The 15,952-nt window shown below is 40.2% G+C and overlaps 1 long non-coding RNA gene across 1 annotated transcript; it reads left to right on the plus strand.

Moving 5' to 3' along the window:
- The first annotated feature begins 332 nt into the window (after positions 1–332).
- LOC311041485 lies at positions 333–1,376 on the plus strand. The gene is made up of 3 exons (XR_014600418.1): positions 333–445; positions 1,118–1,193; positions 1,336–1,376. It is a non-coding gene; the product is annotated as an uncharacterized lncRNA (long non-coding RNA).
- The last annotated feature ends 14,576 nt before the right edge of the window (positions 1,377–15,952 follow it).

Below are 15,952 nucleotides of genomic sequence, written 5' to 3' on the forward strand. Positions count from 1 at the left end.
ATGGGTTGATGGGAGCTTTCAGACCTGTTGGGAGCCTCGTCAGTGAGTTTGTGTCTCTCACACGTGAGGTACATACAGCGTACATACATATACTATATGCATATATGAGAAGCCAATTACTTGTTTTTATATGACAAGTTTATTATGATTATGCATATTACATCTGCTAACCTGACATGACCCTGACATTCCTATCTATCTGTTGCTCTCCAGAGAAATGTATCCGAGATCGGAAGCATGACTCTGACCCAGACCCTGCTGAACTGGACCCTAGCTGAGCTGGCTGGCATGTACACGCCACATAATACGTCCATAGCCCAACCAATGGAAGAGATGTGACAAATGTGGAGGATTGGTTCAACCATGTTGTAACGCCACTATTACAGAGATTCTTACCCCATGGGCAACTCCCTGACCAAATCAAGTATGCCTTCCACCAAGTGTTGTAAGTACAATTCATATTCTTTCATACAGTGAGTAGATGCATGTACAGTCCAGCGTCCATGTCTTTCCAATTATGTTGTGCAGGCTGGTCTTGACCAAAGTCCCAGATTTTCCTGGATGAGCCGAGCTAGTTTAATTAAGAGTGCCGGTGGTGTTAGTGGACTTCTGTTTCCTTTCACATTCAACCGAACACAACACAAAATAATGGAAATCAACAAAAGGGCAACGTTTATTTATGGATTAACTCAAAACGTTTCTTTGAATATTACATGCGAGATAGCAAATATTGAGTGAGTAATAACTGGAATTGTTGATTGTAACCTTAAACAAGTGACCCAAGCAAGGCAGGACACAAAGATTACAAAAGGAAAGACAAACACAAGCCCTTTACTAAGATGTGAACACAGGGTAGGTGGCTGAACAAAGTACAAATTATTAAAGGGAACTTAAATACAAACCGACACAAGGAATTTGTCACTTTGTGATAGTGAACCTAACAAGACAAAGGTCAACAATGTCCTGATTTTGGAGTGATAACAAAGGTCAGCCTGTGGCCACCCTCTGGTGGCCATCCAGAAATATTGCAGGTTATGTCCTTTGTAAGTCCCTTGTTTTGTCCACTGTCCATTATCTATGAATATGATGCTGATTATTGTGCTTGCTATTTGAACAGCTATTTGGACATGGGCAATGACACCACTGAGGTCCAGGACACTTGCAGCATCACCCTTGAAGAAAGATCATGTGGCGTGAGAAGGCTTTATTAATTGTTTCTGAAATTCTTTAATTTAAATGTATTACACAAAGGATTCCAGATTATATTCTAGATGTCGTCGGATAGGAAAGTCATGCCTGTACATCCATTATCCTTCTCCCCATCTCTTCTACCAGCTTACCAACGCAGTGGAAAATGTGGCCCGTTTCATGCACTGTGCATGTACAACTCTACTTTTTCCCCCCTCGTTTTAGAACTTCAGTGAGCTTGCGTCCCACTTCAGAGAAGTGTTTGCTCAGGTGGAGTCTCCATCCCTGACCCAGGAGAACCTGGAGGACCCAGACTTCATCAGGATGTGGTTCCAGATCAAACTGCTGCCTCTGCTGCCTACAGTTCCCATAAGCCTCCTCGACTGCCTCAGCTTTAAGAACTTCACCTGTCCTGTTTACCAAGCCCTGTGAGTTGTCCCGTTTATAAAGGGAATGCTATCTTCTCTAGAACATAACTGTTTCCCAAACATTTTCAGCTTGAGACCTGAAAGATACATTTGGTGACTTCCTGGGACCTACATTTTTAAGAAAAATCATTATGAATTATAAAGTATGCATATTTAAAAAATGTATTTCTTAAAATCTTCTGAAAATCATTTGTATTCCTTTTCCTTTTCTTTCATTTCTGAAAATCTGTTGATTTAAAAAAAAAAGGATTGTGGGACTTTGTTTATTTTTGAAAAAACAAAAAACAAGCAGGATATTTACTTTACCTTACTTTAATTCATAAAACCTGGTCTGTGACCCAAAAATGGGTCAAGAGTAAGACCCTACGTTTGGAAAACACTTATAGTCGAAATACACAAAATAGTCCCGGAATAATGATACATTTCTTTGCATTGCTGGGTCCAGAGTAAAAGATCTGAGTCATCATATGCGTCTCATGGATCCTGATCACAACCACAGCCCAGTGATGTACGAACACTTCATCCATTCCTTCTTGCTACATCACAACACGTCCGGTAAGTGAACCAAGTAGCCATAGCTAGAGACAAGCTCAGAGGACCATTTGTCTGCAGATGTACAGGAATTTCTGTTGCTTTCAGAGTACATTTTTGAGTAAAACATTACTCTATTCTAATACTATACTATTATAGCCTACACTGACTTGTGTATTTATCTTCAGATCCTCAGTGTGTCTCCTCATCCAGCCATAGTGCAGAATGGCTGGAGGAGAACTTTGGATTCTTCTCCATGTTCGCCCCCATCACAGACTTCTATGACCTCAACCGTGACTTCTCTGGAGTGAGTGTGGATAATCTGAACATTTTTACTGAAAACATTGATTTGATTGTTTGTACTTGACACTACAATTTCAGTAACTTAATAACCTTTCAACCTGGCGTATATTTTGGGCATGTCATCACAGGATTGCAAGATTTTCAAAAACGTAATAGCTGATTTGCGAGTGTGACATTATAATTCGATTACGTATAAAATAGGGCTTCAGTGGTTAAATCTCATATCCTGCCCTCTCCTATTATGTCCTGTCTGTCTCTCTCTTGTCTTAAACGTGTCCAGATGGAGGTTCTACACCTCCTGACTCCGAAGCAGACTGCAGAGATGCTGCTGGTGCCTACTCCTCCAGAGAAAGACGTCATCATCCATGCAGTGTTTGACCATCTGACACAGTCTCAAGGAGACTTTCCTGAGTTCCTGCACCACCTGGTTCTGCTCGCTAGAGAGGTAACCTCATCTGTAGAGCGTCTTATGACAGCTTAAAAAACGTACAGCAAAATATAATAGTAATTATAATAATAATTATTATTATTATAATGCATGGACTTTTATTTTATTTCTTAGGTTAAGCCACCCTGTGATGTCTACCAAGTCATGTGAGTGTGTTGTGATGATGTTAAATGGCTTACATTTTAAAGGGGCTACACCATGAATGTAAAAAAAAAAATATTATATATAAATATTGCCCCCCAACAACCCCGTGGTCAACAATTGGTATTTTCTTGTGCGCCTGGCGTATTTCATCCAATTAAATGATAACTTCATGAAGACATTTGGAAAGTCTTTTTCCAATGTATTTTGCATTGTATTCTTGCATGTGAGGCTGTTGTCCTTTCACCATAATATTTAATATTGTCTGACCACATTACCACCAAGATAAAAGTCTTGTAAATGTATTGCATGAATGAACAGGTATCGCAAATAAAGTGATTCCAGTTGCATTTCTGATCTGGTGTCCCGTCTAATATGTCTCTATCCACTAATATGTCTCTATCCACAACGTCAGGCCTATGTCAGTGAGTCGTTCATCCCAGAAGAGAAAGTCCAGGAGTTGGGGCCTGCGTCACGCAACGCCACTACTGATGACATCACCATGTGGAACATCACACAGATTGACACACTGTGTTCTTTAATGGACTCTTCAGATGGGGAGTGGGATTCAGCTCTGGTAAGTATACAAATGATCTTTGATTGATTGATGGTGTTATTGACAAATATACATGGGGGCGGCAGTGGCTCAGGAGGTAGAGCGTCTGTCTGTTTGTCTGTCTTTCTGTCTGTCTGGCTGGCTGGCAGGCAGTGTAATCAGTGTAAAAGTGAGAAAACATAATGTGTTGTGATTATATTTACACGTTTTTGCATGTGTGTTCGTAAATGTGTGCAGTACATGTATATGGCACTAACACATTTTTTGTCACCATCAAGGCCAAGGCCATCATTTCCAAGTATCTGACTAAGGCGGGCAACAGTCTTGACAGTGCAGAGCTCAGTTGTGTCAAGGGACCCAACCTGTGTTCCCTGGATACCAGTGTCCTACAGACCATCTCAGAGGACACCCTCAGGTGAGGGGTGTTGGGGAGGGAGCCAGTAGTATCGTAAATCATGTTTACTTTAGTATTTCTTCACTACTTGCACACACTTGAACATCGACATTAATCCAAAAAACTATTATTATAACAAATAAATTGGGAGTATTTTGGGCTTTATTGACAGTGTATAGTAGAGCGAGACAGGAAACAGGGAGAGAGAGATGGGGAATGACATGCAGCAAAGGTTGTCGGGACTGGGATTCAAACTCGCGACACTCTGTCAGACTGTATTAGAGCCTTTATATGGTATGCGCCTGGACCGCTAGGCCAACGGGCGCCCCACCCAAAACTATTTTTAACCTAATTAACCCTGGCATCCGTATTTTGGGCTGGCAAAAATAAGAATCAATTATTATTTTATAGAAATAAAAGTCCTAATAATAATAATTCACGCATTTTCACAAATAAAAAAGAAAGTAGTAAAATTAGCATACATTTCTACAAGCAACATTGTACAACAAATTATAAAAGAGTGATGTGTGTGATTCCATGACATATTAGCCAAAAGGTAAATAAGATATGTAAGGGACTGAATTTTAGAGACTGAATAAATTACATTTGTGGTTGAAAATGTGGTAGCACTCTTTTGAGATGTGTGCTGTGTGTCTCCTGGTGTTTCCAGTAATTCCAGTTTGCTGGTAGTGTCCAGCTGTACGCTGGAGAAGAAGAAAGTGCTCTTTAACATCGCAGAAAAAGCCTTCTCTGGACTCAGCCGCACTACAGCTATCAGCACTACCAGCTTCCAGAATACAGAGCCATTTTTGGGTAAGCAAGCATTCATTCACATGTACATGCGTACAAACACATACTGTATATTGCAGTGGTTCTCAAACATTTCCATGTCAAGGACCCCAAGTTCATACACAACTGTCTGTGCTTTGATTTGATCCACAGATTGCAGGAGTTTAGCCATCAGTTCGACAACATGACCTCACATCAGCAGCAAGTGGTCCTGACGGAACTAATAATCCCTTTCCTGTCCCGACCACAGTCAGGTACTGACTAACTGCAATCTATCTATCTATTTTTACAATCTATTAAAATGTTATATTTTTTACAGGAAAATATATTGACTGTATTTCCAGACACCTTTCAATGCCTTAATGTTTCATTCTGATCTGTCCCCTTCAGACCGAGGCCGTGTGTCCAACAGCAGTGTTTACTGGTTGGAGAACAACTTTGGTGCATTCTCAGGTCTTGTGTCTGTCAGTGAATTCCTGAATCTAAACCCAGGCTTCTCCCCTGTAAGACTTTAAAGTTGTTACATTACATAACAATGATGAATTATTAACTCCAAGAGATAATTACTTTTTAAATATAAAATAAAGTCCAGTGGTGGTGATCAAGTTTTTCTTGACTTTCTTTCCATCTAGCTGGAGGCTGTAAGGCTCCTGTCTCCAAAGCAGAGTGCAGAACTTGTGGTGTTGCCTCTTCTTCCTGAGAATGACGTTGTCATCCACGCAGTGTTTGACTATCTGACCGAATCTCCAAAGGAGAGAGGATTGGCTGAGTTTGTGTCCCACCTTGTTATGTTCTCTGGAAAGGTAAAAACTGTGAAGTAATGATAGTAATATAAACTGTAACTATGCACATTTGGTTTAAAATCACAAACTCTATTTGTCATTCAAGTGTATAGTAGTTTTGATTCATTGTTATGAATTTTATTGTGATTTATTTTCATAATGAATGAATGAATTAATGTTTTCACAGAAACAGACATTTGTGTTGGAATTAACAGGTGAGTGTTCTGAGGCAATAACTACAATATCTCAAATATATTTAATGAACAAACTTTTCGTTTTGCAAATCAAGAAACATTTGATATGTTTTCCTTTTCGGCTACCAAAGCACTGCACTACAGCTCCTCCTCAACAACGGACAGATGAATGGACGCTTTTGTGACTTTGGCATTGAAGAATACGCGTGTGCTTCAGTAAGCCACTTAAGTCTCTCACATTGAACGCAACAGTTATTATTTTCCAATTTTGACTTCATTAAAGGTTTCCTGTTTTTTTCTGTTCTGCTTTGTCCATTATCTCCACCCAGGTGTCCATGTTGACAGCACAGGATCTGGCATCAGTGATGAAGTGTAACCAGTCCCCCAGCTCCACTGGTTCCAGACCAGTCTGGAAGCTGTTCCTCTCTAAGACCTCTGGGGTGTTGGATGCAGCTCTGGATCTTCTTACCAACACGGTACAAAAAGTAGCTCTAACCAGACACTGAAAACAACTTTTATGGTGAAGACAGAATGAACAATCTCTAAAACGAATTAAAAGTAACACATCTGAATTCTGAAATTATTTAAATTTAAAGCTCATGTTTTTAATAATCTTAAAAAGATTTGCTAATGAAAAAAAATGCTAATAAAAAAATTCGCTGTCTATCAAGATTTGAAAGAATATCTCTATTATAGAGCCAGAATCTTTATCTACTATTCCATACACTAAATATCCTCACGTAATATTAATGCAAATTTAATAATATTAAATATTGACCCATGTAATCCTTCCCCTAGTCCATGACCATGACTGGTCCATCAGCGTCTGTGGTTCTGGATGTGATTGGAGAGATGAGAGTGGCAATTCTGACTGATAAACAGTTGAGGGACAGTGATGTTATCAGGAGTCAGGACGTGGTTCTCTGGACGTTTGAGAGGGTTCCTGTCATCTGCATGGTTTCTACGCTGCCTTAGCAGCAGGAATCTCAGCTGTAACTCATACCAGCAAGTGTAAGTATTGACCTGCATGCATTTTAGCCCCACTAGCAGCAGGGCTCTAAGGATGGCTACTGTATGTTGGTTGTTTGGTCTATACGTCCATCTGTCACTTTGGTCCCAAAGAAGATGTCTTGAAAACTACTGGCTGGATTTCCATAGACTTTTCTGTGCACCTTCATTCTTCCTGGGGGATGATTTTGATTTTGATGACTCCGTTGCCTTTTCTCTAGCTTCACCAATAAGCTAAGAAATAAGTATTTCTCATTCTGTGTTTGATTCACCAGTTTGAAGTTTGGAGTTTAGCCATCAGTTTGACAACATGACCTCACAGCAGCAGCATTTGGGCCTGAAGGAACTAATCCTCGCTTTCCTCTCCCGACCACTGCCAGGTACTGACTAACTGCAATATCTCAATAGCAGTTTGGCTCTCGTTTTCAAATGTATTTGCTAAATAAATATATTCCCATTCTATTCTCAATTAGAATGGGATATCTTCACTGGAAAATGTTTTGACTGGTATTTGCAGCCATTTTTCTGTTTGAATGCCTTAATACTTTGTTCTGATCTGTCCCCTCCAGACTGAGGCTGTGTGTCCAACAGCAGTGCTTACTGGCTGCAGAACAACTTTGGGCCATTCTCAGCCCTTGTGTCTGTCAGAGAATTCCTGAATCTCAACCCAGGCTTGTCCCCTGTAAGACTTCATCGCTGCCACATAAAAAAAACTCTAAAGAATGATTAGACCAAATAGTTACCTTATTATTATCAAATAAAATCCAGTGGTGGTGATAATCTTTTCTTGACTGTCTTTCTGTCCAGCTGGAGGCTGTAAGGCTCCTGGCTCCTGTCTCCACGTTGCGACGCTGAGGAGGAATATCCATTTTTTCGTTTCGGTAGTGACACCATTGTGTCAAAAAAAAAAATGTTCCCCCAAAAACCTGTTAGGAGTACGTTTCAGGCAATTTAAAGTTGATTGGTAGTGACTTTTTTTTTGGTCCCTAACATTCATCGAGCTCTGGACTTAGTAATTTTTTTTTCGTTTCGGTAGTGACACCATTGTGTCAAAAAAAAAAATGTTCCCCCAAAAACCTGTTAGGAGTACGTTTCAGGCAAATTTAAAGTTGATTGGTAGTGACTTTTTTTTTGGTCCCTAACATTCATCGAGCTCTGGACTTAGTACATTTTCTTTTTTCACCATTGGGTCACTACCGAAACGAAAGTTTGTCCCTACCGAAACGAAAGTTAAATCCGAAAAAATCACCAAGTGTGGAGGCCAAAATCGTCCCCCCAAAAACCTGATAGGAGTACGTTTCAGGCAATTTAGAGTTGATTGGTAGTAGCCTACTTTGTAGTGACATTTTTTTTGGTCCCTAACATTCATCGAGCTCTGGACTTAGTACATTTTCTTTTTTCACCATTGGGTCACTACCGAAACGAAAGTTTGTCCCTACCGAAACGAAAGTTAAATCCAAAAAAAAAAATCTTCCCCCAAAAACCTGTTAGGAGTACGTTTCAGGCAATTTAAAGTTGATTGGTAGTGACTTTTGTTTTGGTCCCTAACACTCATCGAGCTCTGGACTTAGTAATTTTTTTTTCGTTTCGGTAGTGACACCGTTGTGTCAAAAAAAAAAATGTTCCCCCAAAAACCTGTTAGGAGTACGTTTCAGACAATTTAAAGTTGATTGGTAGTGACTTTTTTTTTGGTCCTATAACATTCATCGAGCTCTGGACTTAGTCATTTTTTTTCGTTTCGGTAGTGACACCATTGTGTCAAAAAAAAATGTGTTCCCCCAAAAACCTGTTAGGAGTACGTTTCAGGCAATTTAAAGTTGATTGGTAGTGACTTTTTTTTTGGTCCTATAACATTCATCGAGCTCTGGACTTAGTAATTTTTTTTCGTTTCGGTAGTGACACCATTGTGTCAAAAAAAAAATTGTTCCCCCAAAAACCTGTTAGGAGTACGTTTCAGGCAATTTAAAGTTGATTGGTAGTGACTTTTTTTTTGGTCCCTAACATTCATCGAGCTCTGGACTTAGTAATTTTTTTTCGTTTCGGTAGTGACACCATTGTGTCACTACCGAAACGAAGTTAAATCCGAAAAAATCACTAAGTGTGGAGGCCAAAAAAAAAAATTGGTCCCCCAAAAACCTGTTAGGAGTACGTTTCAGGCAATTTAGAGTTGATTGGTAGTACTTTGTAGTGACATTTTTTTTGGTCCCTAACATTCATCGAGCTCTGGACTTAGTACATGTTCTTTTTTCACCATTGGGTCACTACCGAAACGAAGGTTTGTCCCTACCGAAACGAAAGTTAAATCCGAAAAAATCACTAAGTGTGGAAAAAATCGTCCCCCCAAAAACCTGTTAGGAGTACACTCGGAGCATTGTGCAGTTCAGAAGTGAGTATATCCTAGGATATACTAGCGCTTTTTCTGCCCGTCATCCTCCACCCTTCACATATCATCATTTTGAAGCTTAGGCTACTTAGGCGACTGACCAAGGGGCAACTTGAAGACCTGTTGAGTGTTGTTCAAGTGTGTATTTGCACTTCGTGAAGAAAAAAAAGCTGACATGGCCAACGAGCTCAACTACATATTCTCCCACGCCCAAGTTCCCAAAAATAATCTCCTGGTCACAAGTTGGTGTACAAATTGAATGAACACTGGGGATTTGACTGTGTACGTTGTCCTCTTGCGTGTCTAGGACCAGCTGTGTGGGCGAGATCCCACCCTCGTCGATGACCATCCTGACCGAGCTCACCCAGCTCAGCAAGACGACCAACGCCATTCAGCTGAATGAAAATGGTATGTGGCTACAGCACACATACAAAGATGCCCCATGTGAAACCGTTAAGTCACCACTTAATCATTAAGGGGTGACTTAGCAGGATGCATTAAGGTTTAATGCATCCTGCAGCAGCTATATTAATTCATGACACTGCACGAAAAGAGGCATTAATGGGCATTTTTGGGCATTTACAGTTGCTCAGTAAACCTGCAGTTTGCTGGTGTTTTTGTACGTAATTGGAAATTTACAGTTGAAAATGTTTACTGTGAAATACGTCTATATACTTTGGAAATCAGTGATTTACCGTTCCTCTGCCAGACAAAGACCCAGCAGGAGACTGGCCATTTCCTTTGACATCCAAATTCACTCTTTGTTTAAAGAGGGGGTCTCTCTCTCCCTCTCCCCATTACCAAAGCAAAAATGGAAAACAAAACTATACTTTTCAATGTTTTTGTTAAGGGCTTAAAAAAGGGCTTCATTTGTTAATCTTTTTTTTATATATAATCTAAGTGAATAAGAATATTTCCCATATCTGTTCACCGAATAGGTGACTGACTTAATGGTGTGTGTGTGTGTGTGTGTGTGTGTGTGTGTGTGTGTGTGTGTGTGTGTGTGTGTGTGTGTGTGTGTGTGTGTGTGTGTGTGTGTGTGTGTGTGTGCGTGCGTGTGTGTGTCCACCTTTGCCTGTGTGTCACGCTTGGGCCCTGGGCCAGACTTTGGACATGTCTGCTTTATGTGCTGCTGCGGGTATCTTACCTACTGTACACTGTTACGACCTGGCTCGTAGGCCATAACAAAAAGGAGGAAGACACACGGCTGGTTTAAAAGTGTATACAATAATATCATATATTTAACTTAAATATAACAAAGGATGGCATGGAGTGTGTTAGTCTGTAGAATCAGTAAGTGAGTGGATGTGTGCAAACCAAAGACTAAACTGAAATTAGTTGCTGCTATATCGCTGTTGTCGAAAAGAAACCTCTTATCTCCATATTCAAACTTATGTTTTTTATTAGATAAACGCCCTACTTCTTCATACTACAGCGTCACAACAAAAGCATCAAATGCTTTTTTAAATGGAATCCTGAAAAGTAACTGTTTTGGACACAAGTTTTTCAGAAAACCCAATGCCCAGCCTGCAGGACCTGTGGGAAGACACTCAAAGACAGACAGGGGAGTAGCCTAAGCAAGCGAGCTTGCTTGAGGTGTGAAGGGGGATGGTATGTGTGTGTGTGTGTGTGTGTGTGTGTGTGTGTGTGTGTGTGTGTGTGTGTGTGTGTGTATGTGTGTGTGTGTGTGTGTGTGTGTGTGTGTGTGTGTGTGTGTGTGTGTGTGTGTGTGTGTGTGTGTGTGTGTGTGTGTGTGTGTGTGTGTGTGTGTGTGTGAGACAGAGAGAGAGAGAGAGAGAGAGAGAGAGAGAGAGAGAGAGAGAGACGGGTGTTCATTTACAGCAGCACAGGTTATGTTGATAAAGGCTGGTGATGTTTGCTTTTATGCATTATTGCACATTTACCTTAAGACAGGCAAGCCCATTGTATTTAGTATTCAGTTAGTATTTTATTGTTATTTATTTATTGTTTATTTGGTCAGGCATTTCTCAGGACAGCTAAAGGTCCTTATTTGGGCCCTTCCAGGACCCCATTGAGTCCCTTTGTTCACCAAATTCAAATCAGAAAAGGAGCCAAGCAGAGAGGAGTGAAAACTAAGAAAGTAAGTGGATTTACATGCTGTACAGATCTCTTTAAGTTATAGATTATTGTGTATTCCTTTGTTTGATTTTGATTGAATACTTTATTAGCAGTTTGCTAAAAAAAAAAAGAGCAAGTAACCTACAGTTCAATACAAGGTCTGCTAAGAGGCCCCAAAAAGCCTATGGCTTGTTTACATCAAGCTAAACACAAGCTAAACTTTATTTTCATGCTGTTTTATGCTGCTCAGTTTGGGTATTCTTCCTGCTTGTCTTGGTTGAATTATTATAGTATGCTAGCTAAGCTATTAGCTGAAACTTTTACATGTGCTACAACATATTTATTGATTTGTTTTATTTTATCTAAGTAGGTAATTGTGTTAGCCTTTCACATACAGTTCAAAAGCTTAAATGCTAGGTTTTGATGGAGGCTTTGAACAGGTCGGGGGTGGGGTGGAGGTGTCTACAGTCTGCAGTCTGCACTCTGAAACTGGCTTCTCTGGAATCAAGTCAACTAACATATACTGCTTTTTAGACTTTTACTGGGGCCAGTTAAACATTGCAGTCACATGTAGGTTCTCTTTTAGAGCAGTGTAGATGTGGAATTGTGTTGTTTGTGTAGATAAACAACTAAATAGATCCTAATTGTGTTTTCCTTGTATTTCAGCGGCTTGCAGGACTCTCTTTGAGTCTCTGAGAAGAAGCCATCGCCTGGACCAACCACAGAATGCTGACCAGAAGAAAAAGATGAATGCCTCAATGAAGAGCCGACAGAGAAGATTGAGGGTAAGTTATATGGAACTGTTTGTAAGATGTTTTTTTGTTTTACATTCTGTGTTCCTGTAATAATGGTAATGTAATACATAATTTAATAATTAGATGAGGAGCTTTCTGCTTTATGCCAGGTGCTTCAGGAGAGGAAAGACAACCGAAGAGACCCGCGTTCCCTTCATCACCACCGCGTGCGGCGAGACACACTGGCACAGAACAGCTCATTTTTAGCTCTCTTACACAGTAACTAAGTTGTCCAGTTTGGTGGAGGGACTCCAAAGACAAGAGAGGCCGTTCAGCGAGACACTGCCTGAGAGACAGAACTACAATTTCTTTTTGTTATTATTGTCCCCTTTGTGGGAGTTTTGTACAACTTCTGGGGGTCCCTGGAAAAAAACATTTGGAGATGGGGATTTTTTTTTTTACTGTTTTAGAAGATATTTGTAGAATCCCCAGAAACAAAGATTTGAGTAACAAATGTTCGCTTTAAGAAAATATATATATTCAAAGATTTGCACAAATTTTCCACGATTTTGGAGCATATTTGGTTCCATTTGTACACTCTCAGAGTTACAGACCCGTAAGGGTCCATTTGGTTCCATTTGTACACTCTCAGAGTTACAGACCCATAAGGGTCCATTTGGTTCCTATCCATCATTTAGCTGGGGACCCCCTGGAACCCCCTCAAGGACCCCTGGGGATTTTTTGTTTTTACTGTTTTAGAAGATATTTGTAGAATCCCCAGAAACAAAGATTTGAGTAACAAATGTTCGCTTTAAGAAAATATATATATTCAAAGATTTGCACACATTTTCCACGATTTTGGAGCAGATTTGGTTCCATTTGTACACTCTCAGAGTTACAGACCCATAAGGGTCCATTTGGTTCCTATCCATCATTTAGCTGGGGACCCCCTGGAACCCCCTCAAAGACCCCGGGGGATTTTTTTTTTACTGTTTTAGAAGATATTTGTAGATTTGAGTAACAAATGTTCGCTTTAAGAAAATATATATATATTCATATGTTTTTTTTTTTATCAATAAACACAATTTACCTGACTGAGATTGTTGCCTATTTGTTTTCAGAATCATGTATGTATATGTGTGTGTGTGTGTGTGTGTGTGTGTGTGTGTGTGTGTGTGTGTGTGTGTATATAACTAAATAAATGCATACATAACATATAAATAAATATATAAATAAATATATATATATATATATATATATATATATATATATATATATATATATATATATAAATATAAATATAAATAAATAAAATAAGGGGGGGGGGCACCCCCCCCCCAAGATCCCTAGGAGGGGGGGTCACCTTGTGAGCCCCCCCCCCCCCCCCACACAATGTGACCCCCAAAATGAGGGCGGGATGCCCACCTACGTCACAGCCAATCATACGTGGCTTATTGCACATGCTCAGTAGCATTACTCGAGATAGGGAGGGGGGATCTCCCCCCTACCAAATTGTGGAAATCTAGGTCAGGGCTGAAGGTGTGATTTTCTGGCAGCAACCCCAGCAGGGGGTCACGCATACTTAATTTGGTACCATACAGGAGTTTACCGACCTACACAACTTTGAGTTTTCCGAGTGGAAAACTCTTGTAAATTCTTGTAAATTCTCTGAGTTTACATCTCATATTCATCGGTTTTCATAGCCGGAAACCTTGTTTTTTTTGCAGTGTGACCAACTGAAAATAATTGATGCCCAAATTATTTTACACTCCCCCAGGTGCTGATAGCCTCCCACCTGCCCTCCTATGAGCTCAGGCACAACCAGGTGGCCTACACTTGACGGACAGCACTTCAAACTCAGGGTGGAGCGACAGCACCTGACAGTCCATGTCATAGGTATGGTATGAGCTCAATACCCTTGATCTGCTAATGATTTGTGAAATGTTTCAGTTCCAGAACTGCAGGCACTGAGGCAGCATGTGGGCGACCTCAATCACTCTGCTGGGACAGATTTGACAAATTTAAGTAAAGACCTCACCCAAGTAATGGCATCTTTTTAACTTTAACCTGGTTACTAAAAGTTTTATGAGATTACAATTTCATTTGCGATAAACAAATGGTATGTTGTAATGCAAATGAGCTGAAAGTAGTGGCGGTAGTGACACCATTGTGTCAAAAAAAAATGTTTTCCCCCCAAAACCTGTTAGGAGTACGTTTCAGGCAATTTAAAGTTGATTGGTAGTGACTTTTTTTTTGGTCCCTAACATTCATGGAGCTCTGGACTTAGTAATTGTTTTTTTCGTTTCGGTAGTGACACCATTGTGTCACTACCGAAACAAAGTTAAATCCGAAAAAATCACTAAGTGTGGAGGCCAAAAAAAAAAATTGGTCCCCCAAAAACCTGTTAGGAGTACGTTTCAGGCAATTTAAAGTTGATTGGTAGTGACTTTTTTTTTGGTCCCTAACATTCATGGAGCTCTGGACTTAGTACATTTTCTTTTTTCACCATTGGGTCACTACCGAAACGAAAGTTTGTCCCTACCGAAACGAAAGTTAAATCCAAAAAAAAAAATCTTCCCCCAAAAACCTGTTAGGAGTACGTTTCAGGCAATTTAAAGTTGATTGGTAGTGACTTTTGTTTTGGTCCCTAACACTCATCGAGCTCTGGACTTAGTAATTTTTTTTTCGTTTCGGTAGTGACACCGTTGTGTCAAAAAAAAAAATGTTCCCCCAAAAACCTGTTAGGAGTACGTTTCAGACAATTTAAAGTTGATTGGTAGTGACTTTTTTTTTGGTCCTATAACATTCATCGAGCTCTGGACTTAGTCATTTTTTTTCGTTTCGGTAGTGACACCATTGTGTCAAAAAAAAATGTGTTCCCCCAAAAACCTGTTAGGAGTACGTTTCAGGCAATTTAAAGTTGATTGGTAGTGACTTTTTTTTTGGTCCTATAACATTCATCGAGCTCTGGACTTAGTAATTTTTTTTCGTTTCGGTAGTGACACCATTGTGTCAAAAAAAAAATTGTTCCCCCAAAAACCTGTTAGGAGTACGTTTCAGGCAATTTAAAGTTGATTGGTAGTGACTTTTTTTTTGGTCCCTAACATTCATCGAGCTCTGGACTTAGTAATTTTTTTTCGTTTCGGTAGTGACACCATTGTGTCACTACCGAAACGAAGTTAAATCCGAAAAAATCACTAAGTGTGGAGGCCAAAAAAAAAAATTGGTCCCCCAAAAACCTGTTAGGAGTACGTTTCAGGCAATTTAGAGTTGATTGGTAGTACTTTGTAGTGACATTTTTTTTGGTCCCTAACATTCATCGAGCTCTGGACTTAGTACATGTTCTTTTTTCACCATTGGGTCACTACCGAAACGAAGGTTTGTCCCTACCGAAACGAAAGTTAAATCCGAAAAAATCACTAAGTGTGGAAAAAATCGTCCCCCCAAAAACCTGTTAGGAGTACACTCGGAGCATTGTGCAGTTCAGAAGTGAGTATATCCTAGGATATACTAGCGCTTTTTCTGCCCGTCATCCTCCACCCTTCACATATCATCATTTTGAAGCTTAGGCTACTTAGGCGACTGACCAAGGGGCAACTTGAAGACCTGTTGAGTGTTGTTCAAGTGTGTATTTGCACTTCGTGAAGAAAAAAAAGCTGACATGGCCAACGAGCTCAACTACATATTCTCCCACGCCCAAGTTCCCAAAAATAATCTCCTGGTCACAAGTTGGTGTACAAATTGAATGAACACTGGGGATTTGACTGTGTACGTTGTCCTCTTGCGTGTCTAGGACCAGCTGTGTGGGCGAGATCCCACCCTCGTCGATGACCATCCTGACCGAGCTCACCCAGCTCAGCAAGACGACCAACGCCATTCAGCTGAATGAAAATGGTATGTGGCTACAGCACACATACAAAGATGCCCCATGTGAAACCGTTAAGTCACCACTTAATCATTAAGGGGTGACTTAGCAGGATGCATTAAGGTTTAA

This window comes from Gymnoscopelus microlampas (assembly GCF_963454915.1).
Source record: "Gymnoscopelus microlampas genome assembly, chromosome: 3".
Lineage (NCBI taxonomy): Eukaryota > Metazoa > Chordata > Actinopteri > Myctophiformes > Myctophidae > Gymnoscopelus > Gymnoscopelus microlampas.